The sequence below is a fragment of the Pseudophryne corroboree genome, unplaced genomic scaffold (genome assembly GCF_028390025.1).
Source record: "Pseudophryne corroboree isolate aPseCor3 unplaced genomic scaffold, aPseCor3.hap2 scaffold_90, whole genome shotgun sequence".
In the NCBI taxonomy this organism is placed as follows: Eukaryota; Metazoa; Chordata; class Amphibia; order Anura; family Myobatrachidae; genus Pseudophryne; species Pseudophryne corroboree.
Genome location: NW_026970479.1, coordinates 1044030 through 1057124, shown reverse-complemented (window position 1 = coordinate 1057124; position 13095 = coordinate 1044030). Strand labels below are relative to the sequence as shown.

Genomic DNA, 13095 nt, shown 5'->3' with positions numbered 1-13095 from the left:
AGTGTCGCTGTAGCGCAATCAGTTAGTGTGTACGGCTATTAACCAAAAAGTTGGTGGTTCAATCCCACCCAGGGACGTAATTGACCTTGTGATCAGATTTTGGTGATATTTAAGTAGACAAGTCAAAATTTCAAACCCTCTCTTATGGTGTAGGGTACCTGGCCTACTCTGATGTAATCAGTTAGATTTGATTAAGTGATTTTATAAAAAAAACAGCTAGGAAGCACAATTTAGCAGTGGGTTGCAGAGAAAAAGAAATATGCTGGCAGAAAAATCCAATTGAGTGATTAAACAGCTCTTCATTTTCTGGCTTTATTTTTATGCTAACAAATTTGTTCTCTGAAAAGAGTCCACAAAGCCAAGTATCTGATTAACACCTTTGTAGGGATGGTTTTTCACCTATTACTAAATTAAACATGCTTCATTGGAAAGGCAGCAAGATGCATCCTCATTTCAATATCTACTGAAATAATACAGGTTGACACCAGGAAACATTAACGCCACTGCATCCTTGCTGCTTTCTCATGTGGAAGTCTGTTTAATGTGAAAACAAGGTGATATCTAATTAGCACACAGGTAAGGAATTAAGAAAATCTTTATTTAAGGGTGAAGAGGTTTCTCACAAAATCGTTGCCCCAATGCATCATTGAAATTCAAGCTGGAAAGATGATTTTAATATATCACTTGTACATTTTGTATTGCTCTTCTGGTGACAATGTAGTTTGTTTTTGTCAATTACCATTTGAATAATAGGGTAAAGAAAATTAAGTGGATTTTTGAAAGAAAACAATACTGTCAATATACTATTAAAACAAATTAAAATAATAAAAGTTATTGTACTTTAAGTAAAAATAAAAGAGCAAAAATATCAATCCCAGTTTTGGATTACTTTAATTAACAAAAAAAAATGCATATAGCAGAGGATAGTTTCAATCTGCCTACCTCTGGGTTATGGGCACAGCATGCTTCCATTGCAGTACTCTGCTGCACATGTAAGTGCAAGAGATCCTGAAACACTCACTCATCATGGGAAAGTACCAATGTGTTTCTTCATTGGTTGATGGAAGAAACATCTTACAAAAACTCTCCAGATTATTGACTTTTTAAAGTTTTTCTAGGAAACGTTCTAGATGAATGCTTATTAGCCTTTGTCAGTATATGCTTTTGCAATGTGTCTCTGTGGCGCAATCAGTTAGCGTGTTCGGTTATTAACCAAAAGGTTGGTAGTTCAATCCTACCCAGGGACGTAATTTACCTTGTTATCAGATTTTGGTGATCTTTAAGTAGACAAGTCAAAATTTCAAGCCCCCTCTTATGGTGTAGGGTACCTGGCCTTCTCTGATGTAATCAGAGTTAGATTTGATTAAGTGATTTTATAAAAGAACAGCTAGGAAGCACAACTTAGCAGTGGGTTGCAGAGAAAAAGAAATACGCTTGCAGAAAAATCCAATTGAGTGATTAAACAGCTCTTCATTTTCTGGCTTTATTTTTATGCTAACAAATTTGTTCTCTGAAAAGTGTCCACAAAGCCAAGTATCTGATTAACACCTTTGTAGGGATGGTTTTTCACCTATTACTAAATTAAACTTGCTTCATTGGAAAGGCAGCAAATTATGTCATCCAAGCAGTGGGTCAAAGTTGGCTTCATCCCTCGTCTGCTTCTGAAAAGAGAAAAGGGATATGCAGGGCATGGCGGCCTTTTGCGACGCTTGGATGACCCCTAGTTCGCAATAAACACCCCCACCCTCCTTCGGTGTGGGGCTCATGTTGGCCATGCCCCAGCCCCTAAAGCATTCAAGCTGATTTCTTGCAGCAGCTGGGTACTGTAACAGCTCCAGAGCTGCTCTGTAAGGCAAGTAAAAGGGTGTGGGCCCTGCAGCACTACCTGTAGTTTGCATTGTGCATTGGAAGGCACAAAGTAAGCAGACGGGAGGAGAAGTCAGGATAGTGCACAAGGTTATAGAAGGGATGGGCTCAAGAAAAGAGAAGTGGAAACAGACAGCATACTAGGCTGGAGAGAGACCTGAGACAAAGAGATCTGAATTATACGAGAGCCGTCCAGGGGAAACACAAATTATGCAGTCAAGTTTCCCACATTTGGGGAAATCGCAAGGGGCAGCACACCCAGAGTGCAATGGGTGAGCCTTGCCCTGGGAGAAGCACCTTCATGATCATAGTATCTCACCTGGCAGGTTAGTAGGAGTTGGGCTAGAGCTGGGGAGGGTCGCTGCTCGGGCACTACCTTTCAAGTGAAGGAGATCCAACTGAGGCAGCACAAGGGAACTCTCAAAAGAAGAACAAGGCTAGAGGAAGATCTGAGACAAAGAAATCTGACTTTTACCAGAGCTGACCAGAGGAAAGCACAAACACAGTCCACCACTACCACAAATAATGCAGTCGAGTTTCCCACATTTGGGGAAATCACAGGGGTCAGCATACCCAGAATGCAATGAATGAACCTCACCCTGGGAGAACAATCTTCATGACAATAGTATCTCCTATGCAAAATAAGTATGATTTGGGATAGATGATACTGGATGTGTACACAACCGCCCACACACCAACCTTGTGTGGACAGAAGTATACACTCTCCGGCGCCAGTACCCGCTGGATCAAGGAGATTTTAGACAATGGCGGAGACTGCTGCTCCTGATACAGGGATAATTGCAATCCCTATATTGAACAAAAAAACACAAAAACTACCCACACAGGTGTGACCCTCTGTAGGAAATCAGTAGCGCTGTCCCCACCATTTATCGGAGATAATCAATAAATAATTAAAAAATGGCTAATTACTATTAAATTTTAAAACATATAAATCATATTTTATTAACATATATTGCTGCAGCAAAATTGACATACATAAAAATGCATATTGTGTATAGTGGATGCCTTTAATGTAAATGCTCCACATACACAAATGTATATACTTAATTACGTTTATTCTCTGAGGCTTGGATTTTAATAAGCTGACTTCAAAATGTCCACATAGATTAATGATAGACCAATGAGCTCGGCATTTACGGACACTGCTTGCATGAGTATGTCCTTAATTAATTAATGTCCCGAAAAAGATGTGTGCACACATATATCACTTTGAATGGATAGTTACCATGGGCGATAAGTTTTTCATTCACCTCTTTAGAACAGTCTGTTTAGGACCGTCCCAATTGGAAAGACTCCCTCTGCTGGTGCTTGTCCATTTACTGCAGAATATCTGGAGACAATATCCACGGGAATCCGTCCACAGTGCTCCGGCTCCCTCTGCTGGTGGCTAACCGCAATTGCAGGTGGACTGGCTGTTTTGTCGTAGCCAGAAGCCGGTGATCGTGTAAAACAAGCAGGAGGTGATAGTCACTGCCAGTAGGTCCTTCGAAAACGCGTTTCTCCGCCTTCCCAGTGCGTTCAGCGGCTTCCTCAGTTCGAATGACCATCATCCCAATGAACACTTTATATAGCCCCACTTATTTGAAATTCCCGCGGCCATTCGCGCATGCGCACTCAAACGTGCGTTCCAAGCCTCAGTCTCATTACAAACTTTAAATAGACTCCAGCGGCCATTTTAGCTGGTTAAAACACACGATCCAAGCCTCATTATCACACCCGGAAGTTGCATCCATCGTTCTTATTAACAATATCAGAATCAAGCCTCGTTTTAAAACATAATTATCTACAACTTCATATTCAATTATACTGAACTCTAATGCAATTTGCTCAACAAGATTACGTCACTTAGTTTAATCATAATTAATTTATCATGATTACAAGTAATCCATGTCTTATTTGACAACATCAGTACAAATATGACCGTATTTAAGAACAATATTAATACTAGTCAACACATCCTATTTTATTAGCACAGGTGATAAATATATTAAATATACTGCTCAACAGTATCATTACTCGGAAATAAAAGGGGACTAATTTTGATTATAATTTGTACTTTATAATTTATAATTTAGATCCCCACACGCCATCTTGTGGTTCAAATACATAATTACACCCCTTCGTATTGTTATACATAATCCTGTTATCTCCATCTCCTTAATCCAGCATCATAAGGAACCATATCCTATCCCACCCCCCCATATATTATATGTCAAGAATGATATTTATAAAAATCAAATATTTATATTATAAATATTAAACATTTGAACTTAGATTTTATTTAACTCAACCGTATCATTCAGACCCTGCGGGATCAAGGTTTTTAGGCTAAAGATCCAGAAAGCCTCTTTCTTACATAACCTTTTATACCTATCACCTCCTCTACTGGTTACCGCCACTTGTTCAATTGCCATGATTTGTAGATTATCACTTTTCCCTCCATTGCATTCCAAAATATGGCGGTATAGGTAGGTGTTTCCTACTTTTTTATCTATCTGTCTTTTATGCTCCATGAACCTAACGTGAAGTGCCCGAGTGGTGCGCCCCACGTACTGTGCTCCACAACCACACTGTAAGACGTAGATAACATACATGGATCTACAATTCAGAAAACTTTTTATATTGAATTTCTCTCCCGATACAGATGAGACAAATTGTGTGGTTTTCTTTTTTGTGTGTTTGCATGTTGTACAGTTTAGTCTACCACACTTATGGAACCCTAATGGCGGTTTGGGTATCCATGTATCTATTTGTCCCCCTTGGGCATCTGGAGCCATGGATTTTTCCCCAGGTCTCCTAAAAAAACTTGGAGCTAGTGCGGACTTCAGACTATCTGACTTCCGAAATATTACCTGTTCACTAAGGACTACATTGGAGTTCAACATCTCATCCAACTTGAGAATAGAAAAGTTCTTCTTAATTATCCTCTTGATCTTGTATGCACTAGTATTATACTTAGTAACAAACATTGTTGTCCTATCCGTCATTTTGTTATTTTTCTTTCTAGTATTTTTGCTGGTGGTATCCAATAAATGGTCTCTTTCCATATTTTCCACCTCCTTCCAAGCCTGGTCAAGAACAGATATTGGATACCCCTGCGTAAGAAACGCCCCATAGAGAGATTCCATTTGTTCTCTTGCTCCTTCTTTGGTGGAACAATTCCTTTTTATCCGAAGGAACTGGCCCTTCGGTATATTATCCTTCCATCGTTGTAAATGACTACTTTTGTAATGTAAATATCGGTTTTGATCTACCTCCTTAACAAAAGTATTTGTTATAATGATGTCATTTTCGATCTTAAGTGCTATATCCAAAAAAGTGACCTGTGTGGGGTGGCAGTACCCCGTAAACTTCAAACCATAATTATTGCAATTCAAACTGGCAACAAATTCTTCTGCTGATTCAGTGCTCCCCTCCCAAATGAAAAATAAATCATCAATGAAACGGCCATAAAGAACCAGGCTCGCCCCGAGATCACTGGTCCACACATGTTGTTCCTCGAACCGCCCCATAAACAGGTTGGCGAAACTCGGAGCGAACCTGGTTCCCATGGCCGTCCCCCTAGTCTGTAAATAATATCGTTTATCAAAAATAAAATAATTATGTACGAGTATAAATCTAATACTCTCCAAAATCAACCACCGCAATTCTTCCCCTATATTAGGGTCTCTTAACAGATAAAATGCCACTGCCTCAATCCCCAACTGGTGCTCAATGTTAGAATATAATGATTCTACATCACATGTGATAAAACAATAAGTTGACTGCCATTTAATATTTTTAATTAAATTTAAAAAATGTGTAGTGTCCTTAATGTGTGATTTTAATTTGACAACATAACCCTGTAAAAAACTGTCTATAAAAAAAGATAAATTGCTGGTCAATGAATCTACCCCCGCAATAATGGGTCTTCCCGGGGGGTTAATTAAAGTTTTATGTACTTTTGGAAGACAATAATACGTGGGAATTACCGGATTATCAGAAAACAAAAAACATTGAGTTTCTCTGGATATAGCACCTAAATCCACTGCCCTATTTAGCAAGATTTTTAATTCCTTTTGAAACTGTGCGGTGGGATTGTGGGTCAGTCTTGAATACAGGTGGACGTTGTTTAATTGTCTATTGGCCTCCGCCAAGTACATCACTGTATCCATTACCACAATCCCACCGCCTTTATCAGCTTGTTTAATAGTCAAGGAGGGATCCCCCCTCAAGATTTTAAGTGCTGATCGTTCCTTAGTACTCAAATTATCCTTTAACGATTGTTTCTCTGATTTTTGGCACATCTCCCTAAATTGTTCTAATGTTGACTTATAGAAGCTCTCAATATAGGGCCCTCTATAAGTCAGCGGGTAAAACTCAGACTTATTTTTAAATCTGTTTGTCCCATTACCATCAAATATTTTAGTATAGTCCTCCTTATTCGACTCATTCGTTGATTCATCTGCCAAGGATTCTAATATATCAACCATTAATTGGTCATCCTGATCCAATATAATGGGATTACCTTCAATACCTTTTTTCTTCATATTTTTCATCGCGAAATATCGCTTTCTACTTAGCGTTCTGATATATCTATTAAGATCAACGAATAGATCGAATAAGTTGGGTTTTTGGGCGGGAGCAAAGTTTAAGCCCTTTTCAAGCAATCTCAGTTGATCTGGACCCAACTTTTTTGAGGACAAATTAAAAACCCCTTTTCCCTTCACTTTAATTTCATGTTTTTTTACTTGACCTACTCTTTCTTCCTCTCTTTCCTCTGGCTCTTGTTCTCTTTGCCTTTTTCCGGACCACCCTGTTCCTTCGTACTTTCTTTGTGGACGGTTTTGGAATCTGTGGCTGTCCTCCAAAAAATTATTTGTGCCACCATGGGTGTTCGACTGTTGCCTATTCTTCCCTCCCATATCTACCCAATCATCCCTTCCAGAGTCTCTTCTACTCCACTTGGAATATGGGGCTGGGGATTTGACACTATTTTGTTGGAATAAATTATCATGCCTATTCCTATAGGTATTTGGTTCCCAATTCCCCTCATCCTGATTCCTAAAACTCCTGGAATCTCTCCGATCAATTGGGGTTCTTGGTCCCCTGTAATGACCTAATCTATGTTCAAGATTTTGTCTGGGTCCTAATTCCCTTTTAGAGGGTTTTTGGTCATAGATGTTGTCCCTCCTTCTATTGTAAGTGTGAACCTCTCCCTTTTGATAGTCTAATTTATCCCGATTTAGTTTGTTGTTTTTTCTGAAGACTAAGGTTTTTTCAAAATCCTCCACCTTACGATTTACTCTCAGATCTCTTTCATTGAATCCTTTGTCTTCAGAAAAAGATTTCAACAAATCCTGGGTCTTTTCAATTTCCTTCTGTATCACACTAACTTTGTCTTCCCTAAATCTGACAAGCAATTTCATAAGGTTTATGGAACAATTATCTAGTAATTTATTCCATTCCTCTGAAAACTGCTTGTCCTCTTTAAACGTAGAGGTCTTTAAAATCCTCAATCCCCTGGGTATCAAACCTTGATCTAAATATTTCTGTAAGGACACCTGGTCCCACCAGTGCCTTGTTTCCTCTATACATAGATTTTCTAGTCTATTGAATAAACCATGCATATCCTCCAAATTCTCATCCCTCTCCATAATTTGTATATCTTCCCCCCCTCTTAAATACACATTGCGTCTTTCCAATCGTTCAGCTATGCACTTAAGCGCTGCCAGATCAATGGTTCCCCAAGTTACCTGCTGCCCGAGATGCAATTACCTAAGACAATCAAATCAAAGAATAAATGATACTGGATGTGTACACAACCGCCCACACACCAACCTTGTGTGGACAGAAGTATACACTCTCCGGCGCCAGTACCCGCTGGATCAAGGAGATTTTAGACAATGGCGGAGACTGCTGCTCCTGATACAGGGATAATTGCAATCCCTATATTGAACAAAAAAACACAAAAACTACCCACACAGGTGTGACCCTCTGTAGGAAATCAGTAGCGCTGTCCCCACCATTTATCGGAGATAATCAATAAATAATTAAAAAATGGCTAATTACTATTAAATTTTAAAACATATAAATCATATTTTATTAACATATATTGCTGCAGCAAAATTGACATACATAAAAATGCATATTGTGTATAGTGGATGCCTTTAATGTAAATGCTCCACATACACAAATGTATATACTTAATTACGTTTATTCTCTGAGGCTTGGATTTTAATAAGCTGACTTCAAAATGTCCACATAGATTAATGATAGACCAATGAGCTCGGCATTTACGGACACTGCTTGCATGAGTATGTCCTTAATTAATTAATGTCCCGAAAAAGATGTGTGCACACATATATCACTTTGAATGGATAGTTACCATGGGCGATAAGTTTTTCATTCACCTCTTTAGAACAGTCTGTTTAGGACCGTCCCAATTGGAAAGACTCCCTCTGCTGGTGCTTGTCCATTTACTGCAGAATATCTGGAGACAATATCCACGGGAATCCGTCCACAGTGCTCCGGCTCCCTCTGCTGGTGGCTAACCGCAATTGCAGGTGGACTGGCTGTTTTGTCGTAGCCAGAAGCCGGTGATCGTGTAAAACAAGCAGGAGGTGATAGTCACTGCCAGTAGGTCCTTCGAAAACGCGTTTCTCCGCCTTCCCAGTGCGTTCAGCGGCTTCCTCAGTTCGAATGACCATCATCCCAATGAACACTTTATATAGCCCCACTTATTTGAAATTCCCGCGGCCATTCGCGCATGCGCACTCAAACGTGCGTTCCAAGCCTCAGTCTCATTACAAACTTTAAATAGACTCCAGCGGCCATTTTAGCTGGTTAAAACACACGATCCAAGCCTCATTATCACACCCGGAAGTTGCATCCATCGTTCTTATTAACAATATCAGAATCAAGCCTCGTTTTAAAACATAATTATCTACAACTTCATATTCAATTATACTGAACTCTAATGCAATTTGCTCAACAAGATTACGTCACTTAGTTTAATCATAATTAATTTATCATGATTACAAGTAATCCATGTCTTATTTGACAACATCAGTACAAATATGACCGTATTTAAGAACAATATTAATACTAGTCAACACATCCTATTTTATTAGCACAGGTGATAAATATATTAAATATACTGCTCAACAGTATCATTACTCGGAAATAAAAGGGGACTAATTTTGATTATAATTTGTACTTTATAATTTATAATTTAGATCCCCACACGCCATCTTGTGGTTCAAATACATAATTACACCCCTTCGTATTGTTATACATAATCCTGTTATCTCCATCTCCTTAATCCAGCATCATAAGGAACCATATCCTATCCCACCCCCCCATATATTATATGTCAAGAATGATATTTATAAAAATCAAATATTTATATTATAAATATTAAACATTTGAACTTAGATTTTATTTAACTCAACCGTATCATTCAGACCCTGCGGGATCAAGGTTTTTAGGCTAAAGATCCAGAAAGCCTCTTTCTTACATAACCTTTTATACCTATCACCTCCTCTACTGGTTACCGCCACTTGTTCAATTGCCATGATTTGTAGATTATCACTTTTCCCTCCATTGCATTCCAAAATATGGCGGTATAGGTAGGTGTTTCCTACTTTTTTATCTATCTGTCTTTTATGCTCCATGAACCTAACGTGAAGTGCCCGAGTGGTGCGCCCCACGTACTGTGCTCCACAACCACACTGTAAGACGTAGATAACATACATGGATCTACAATTCAGAAAACTTTTTATATTGAATTTCTCTCCCGATACAGATGAGACAAATTGTGTGGTTTTCTTTTTTGTGTGTTTGCATGTTGTACAGTTTAGTCTACCACACTTATGGAACCCTAATGGCGGTTTGGGTATCCATGTATCTATTTGTCCCCCTTGGGCATCTGGAGCCATGGATTTTTCCCCAGGTCTCCTAAAAAAACTTGGAGCTAGTGCGGACTTCAGACTATCTGACTTCCGAAATATTACCTGTTCACTAAGGACTACATTGGAGTTCAACATCTCATCCAACTTGAGAATAGAAAAGTTCTTCTTAATTATCCTCTTGATCTTGTATGCACTAGTATTATACTTAGTTACAAACATTGTTGTCCTATCCGTCATTTTGTTATTTTTCTTTCTAGTATTTTTGCTGGTGGTATCCAATAAATGGTCTCTTTCCATATTTTCCACCTCCTTCCAAGCCTGGTCAAGAACAGATATTGGATACCCCTGCGTAAGAAACGCCCCATAGAGAGATTCCATTTGTTCTCTTGCTCCTTCTTTGGTGGAACAATTCCTTTTTATCCGAAGGAACTGGCCCTTCGGTATATTATCCTTCCATCGTTGTAAATGACTACTTTTGTAATGTAAATATCGGTTTTGATCTACCTCCTTAACAAAAGTATTTGTTATAATGATGTCATTTTCGATCTTAATGTAATTATGTATTTGAACCACAAGATGGCGTGTGGGGATCTAAATTATAAATTATAAAGTACAAATTATAATCAAAATTAGTCCCCTTTTATTTCCGAGTAATGATACTGTTGAGCAGTATATTTAATATATTTATCACCTGTGCTAATAAAATAGGATGTGTTGACTAGTATTAATATTGTTCTTAAATACGGTCATATTTGTACTGATGTTGTCAAATAAGACATGGATTACTTGTAATCATGATAAATTAATTATGATTAAACTAAGTGACGTAATCTTGTTGAGCAAATTGCATTAGAGTTCAGTATAATTGAATATGAAGTTGTAGATAATTATGTTTTAAAACGAGGCTTGATTCTGATATTGTTAATAAGAACGATGGATGCAACTTCCGGGTGTGATAATGAGGCTTGGATCGTGTGTTTTAACCAGCTAAAATGGCCGCTGGAGTCTATTTAAAGTTTGTAATGAGACTGAGGCTTGGAACGCACGTTTGAGTGCGCATGCGCGAATGGCCGCGGGAATTTCAAATAAGTGGGGCTATATAAAGTGTTCATTGGGATGATGGTCATTCGAACTGAGGAAGCCGCTGAACGCACTGGGAAGGCGGAGAAACGCGTTTTCGAAGGACCTACTGGCAGTGACTATCACCTCCTGCTTGTTTTACACGATCACCGGCTTCTGGCTACGACAAAACAGCCAGTCCACCTGCAATTGCGGTTAGCCACCAGCAGAGGGAGCCGGAGCACTGTGGACGGATTCCCGTGGATATTGTCTCCAGATATTCTGCAGTAAATGGACAAGCACCAGCAGAGGGAGTCTTTCCAATTGGGACGGTCCTAAACAGGTGAATGAAAAACTTATCGCCCATGGTAACTATCCATTCAAAGTGATATATGTGTGCACACATCTTTTTCGGGACATTAATTAATTAAGGACATACTCATGCAAGCAGTGTCCGTAAATGCCGAGCTCATTGGTCTATCATTAATCTATGTGGACATTTTGAAGTCAGCTTATTAAAATCCAAGCCTCAGAGAATAAACGTAATTAAGTATATACATTTGTGTATGTGGAGCATTTACATTAAAGGCATCCACTATACACAATATGCATTTTTATGTATGTCAATTTTGCTGCAGCAATATATGTTAATAAAATATGATTTATATGTTTTAAAATTTAATAGTAATTAGCCATTTTTTAATTATTTATTGATTATCTCCGATAAATGGTGGGGACAGCGCTACTGATTTCCTACAGAGGGTCACACCTGTGTGGGTAGTTTTTGTGTTTTTTTGATTTGGGATAGGGCTGGGGAGGGCCGCTGCTCAGGCACATCTCTGTCAAGTAAAGGAGATTCAACTGAGGCAGCACAAGGGAACTCTCATCTGGGGACAACAACTGCAGGGAGAACACATATTTTCAGATGAACATGGGGTGGCAGAAGGCTGCCTAATACTGAAGCACCCCCAAACAACAAACCAAATGCAACAACTAGTGCAAGCATTCCTGGGGGATGGCCTGCAGCAGATGGATTTGAATATGGTGATGTCATCCAAGCAGTGGGTCAAAGTTGGCTTCAACCCTCGTCTGCATATGAAAAGAGAAAAGGAGCGTGCAGGGCATGGAGGCCTTTTGTGGTGCTTGGATGACCCCTAGTTCGCATTAAGCACCCCCACCCTCCTTCGGTGTGGGGCTCATGTTGGCCATTCCCCAGCCCCTGAAGCATTCAAGCTGATTTCTTGCAGCAGCTGGGCACTGTAACAGCTCCAGAGCTGCTCTGTAAAGCAAGTAAAAGGGTGTGGGCCCTGCAGCACTACCCGTAGTTTGCATTGTGCATTGGGAGGCATAAAGTAAGCAGACGGGAGGAGAAGTCAGGATAGTGCACAAGGGTATAGAAGGGAGGGGCTCAAGAAAAAAGAAGTAGAACCAGACAGCAAACTAGGCTGGAGAGAGACCTGAGACAAAGAGATCTGAATTACATGAGAGCCGACCAGGGAAAACTCAAATTATGCAGTCAAGTTTCCCACATTTGGGGAAATCGCAGGGGCAGCACACCCAGAGTGCAATGGGTGAGCCTTGCCCTGGGAGAAGCAACTTCATGATCATAGTATCTCACCTGGCAACTAAGTAGGAGTTGGGCTAGAGCTGGGGAGGGTCGCTGCTCGGGCACCCCCCTGTCAAGTGAAGGAGATCCAACTGAGGCAGCACAAGGGAACTCTCGAAAGAAGAACAAGGCTAGAGGAAGATCTGAGACAAAGAAATCTGACTTTTACCAGAGCTGACCAGAGGAAAGCACAAACACAGTCCCCCACTACCACAAATAATGCAGTCGAGTTTCCCACATTTGGGGAAATCACAGGGGTCAGCATACCCAGAATGCAATGAATGAACCTAACCCTGGGAGAACAATCTTCATGACCATGGTATCTCCTATGCAAAATAAGTATGATTTGGGATAGGGCTGGGGAGGGCCGTTGCTCAGGCACATCTCTGTCAAGTAAGTTGCATTTGATTTGTTGTTTGGGGGTGCTTCAGTATTAGGCAGCCTTCTGCCCTACCATGTTCATCTGAAAATATGTGTTCTCCCTGCAGTTGTTGTCCCCAGATGAGAGTTCCCTTGTGCTGCCTCAGTTGAATCTCCTTTTGGAGAAGACCTCAATAAGATTGTAGCTGATCTGGCTACTGCTAAAACAGCTTGCCTACCTAGTATGACTCCTACCACGCAGAAGGCTAAAAGTACTTTTCTTGGCCCTTT

The 13095-nt window shown here is 39.8% G+C and overlaps 4 non-coding genes across 4 annotated transcripts; all 4 read right to left on the bottom strand.

Annotated features, from left to right (window-relative positions):
* Nucleotides 1–2036: 2036 nt before the first annotated feature.
* Nucleotides 2037–2200, bottom strand: LOC135045155 (U1 spliceosomal RNA). The gene has a single exon (XR_010237684.1). It is a non-coding gene; the product is annotated as a U1 spliceosomal RNA (small nuclear RNA).
* A 151-nt stretch (nucleotides 2201–2351) lies between these two features.
* LOC135044966 (U1 spliceosomal RNA) lies at nucleotides 2352–2515 on the bottom strand. Its single transcript, XR_010237502.1, has one exon. It is a non-coding gene; the product is annotated as a U1 spliceosomal RNA (small nuclear RNA).
* A 9793-nt stretch (nucleotides 2516–12308) lies between these two features.
* On the bottom strand, nucleotides 12309–12471 carry LOC135044549 (U1 spliceosomal RNA). Its single transcript, XR_010237120.1, has one exon. It is a non-coding gene; the product is annotated as a U1 spliceosomal RNA (small nuclear RNA).
* Nucleotides 12472–12623: 152 nt separating this feature from the next.
* Nucleotides 12624–12787, bottom strand: LOC135044872 (U1 spliceosomal RNA). The gene has a single exon (XR_010237408.1). It is a non-coding gene; the product is annotated as a U1 spliceosomal RNA (small nuclear RNA).
* Between the last annotated feature and the right edge of the window lie 308 nt (nucleotides 12788–13095).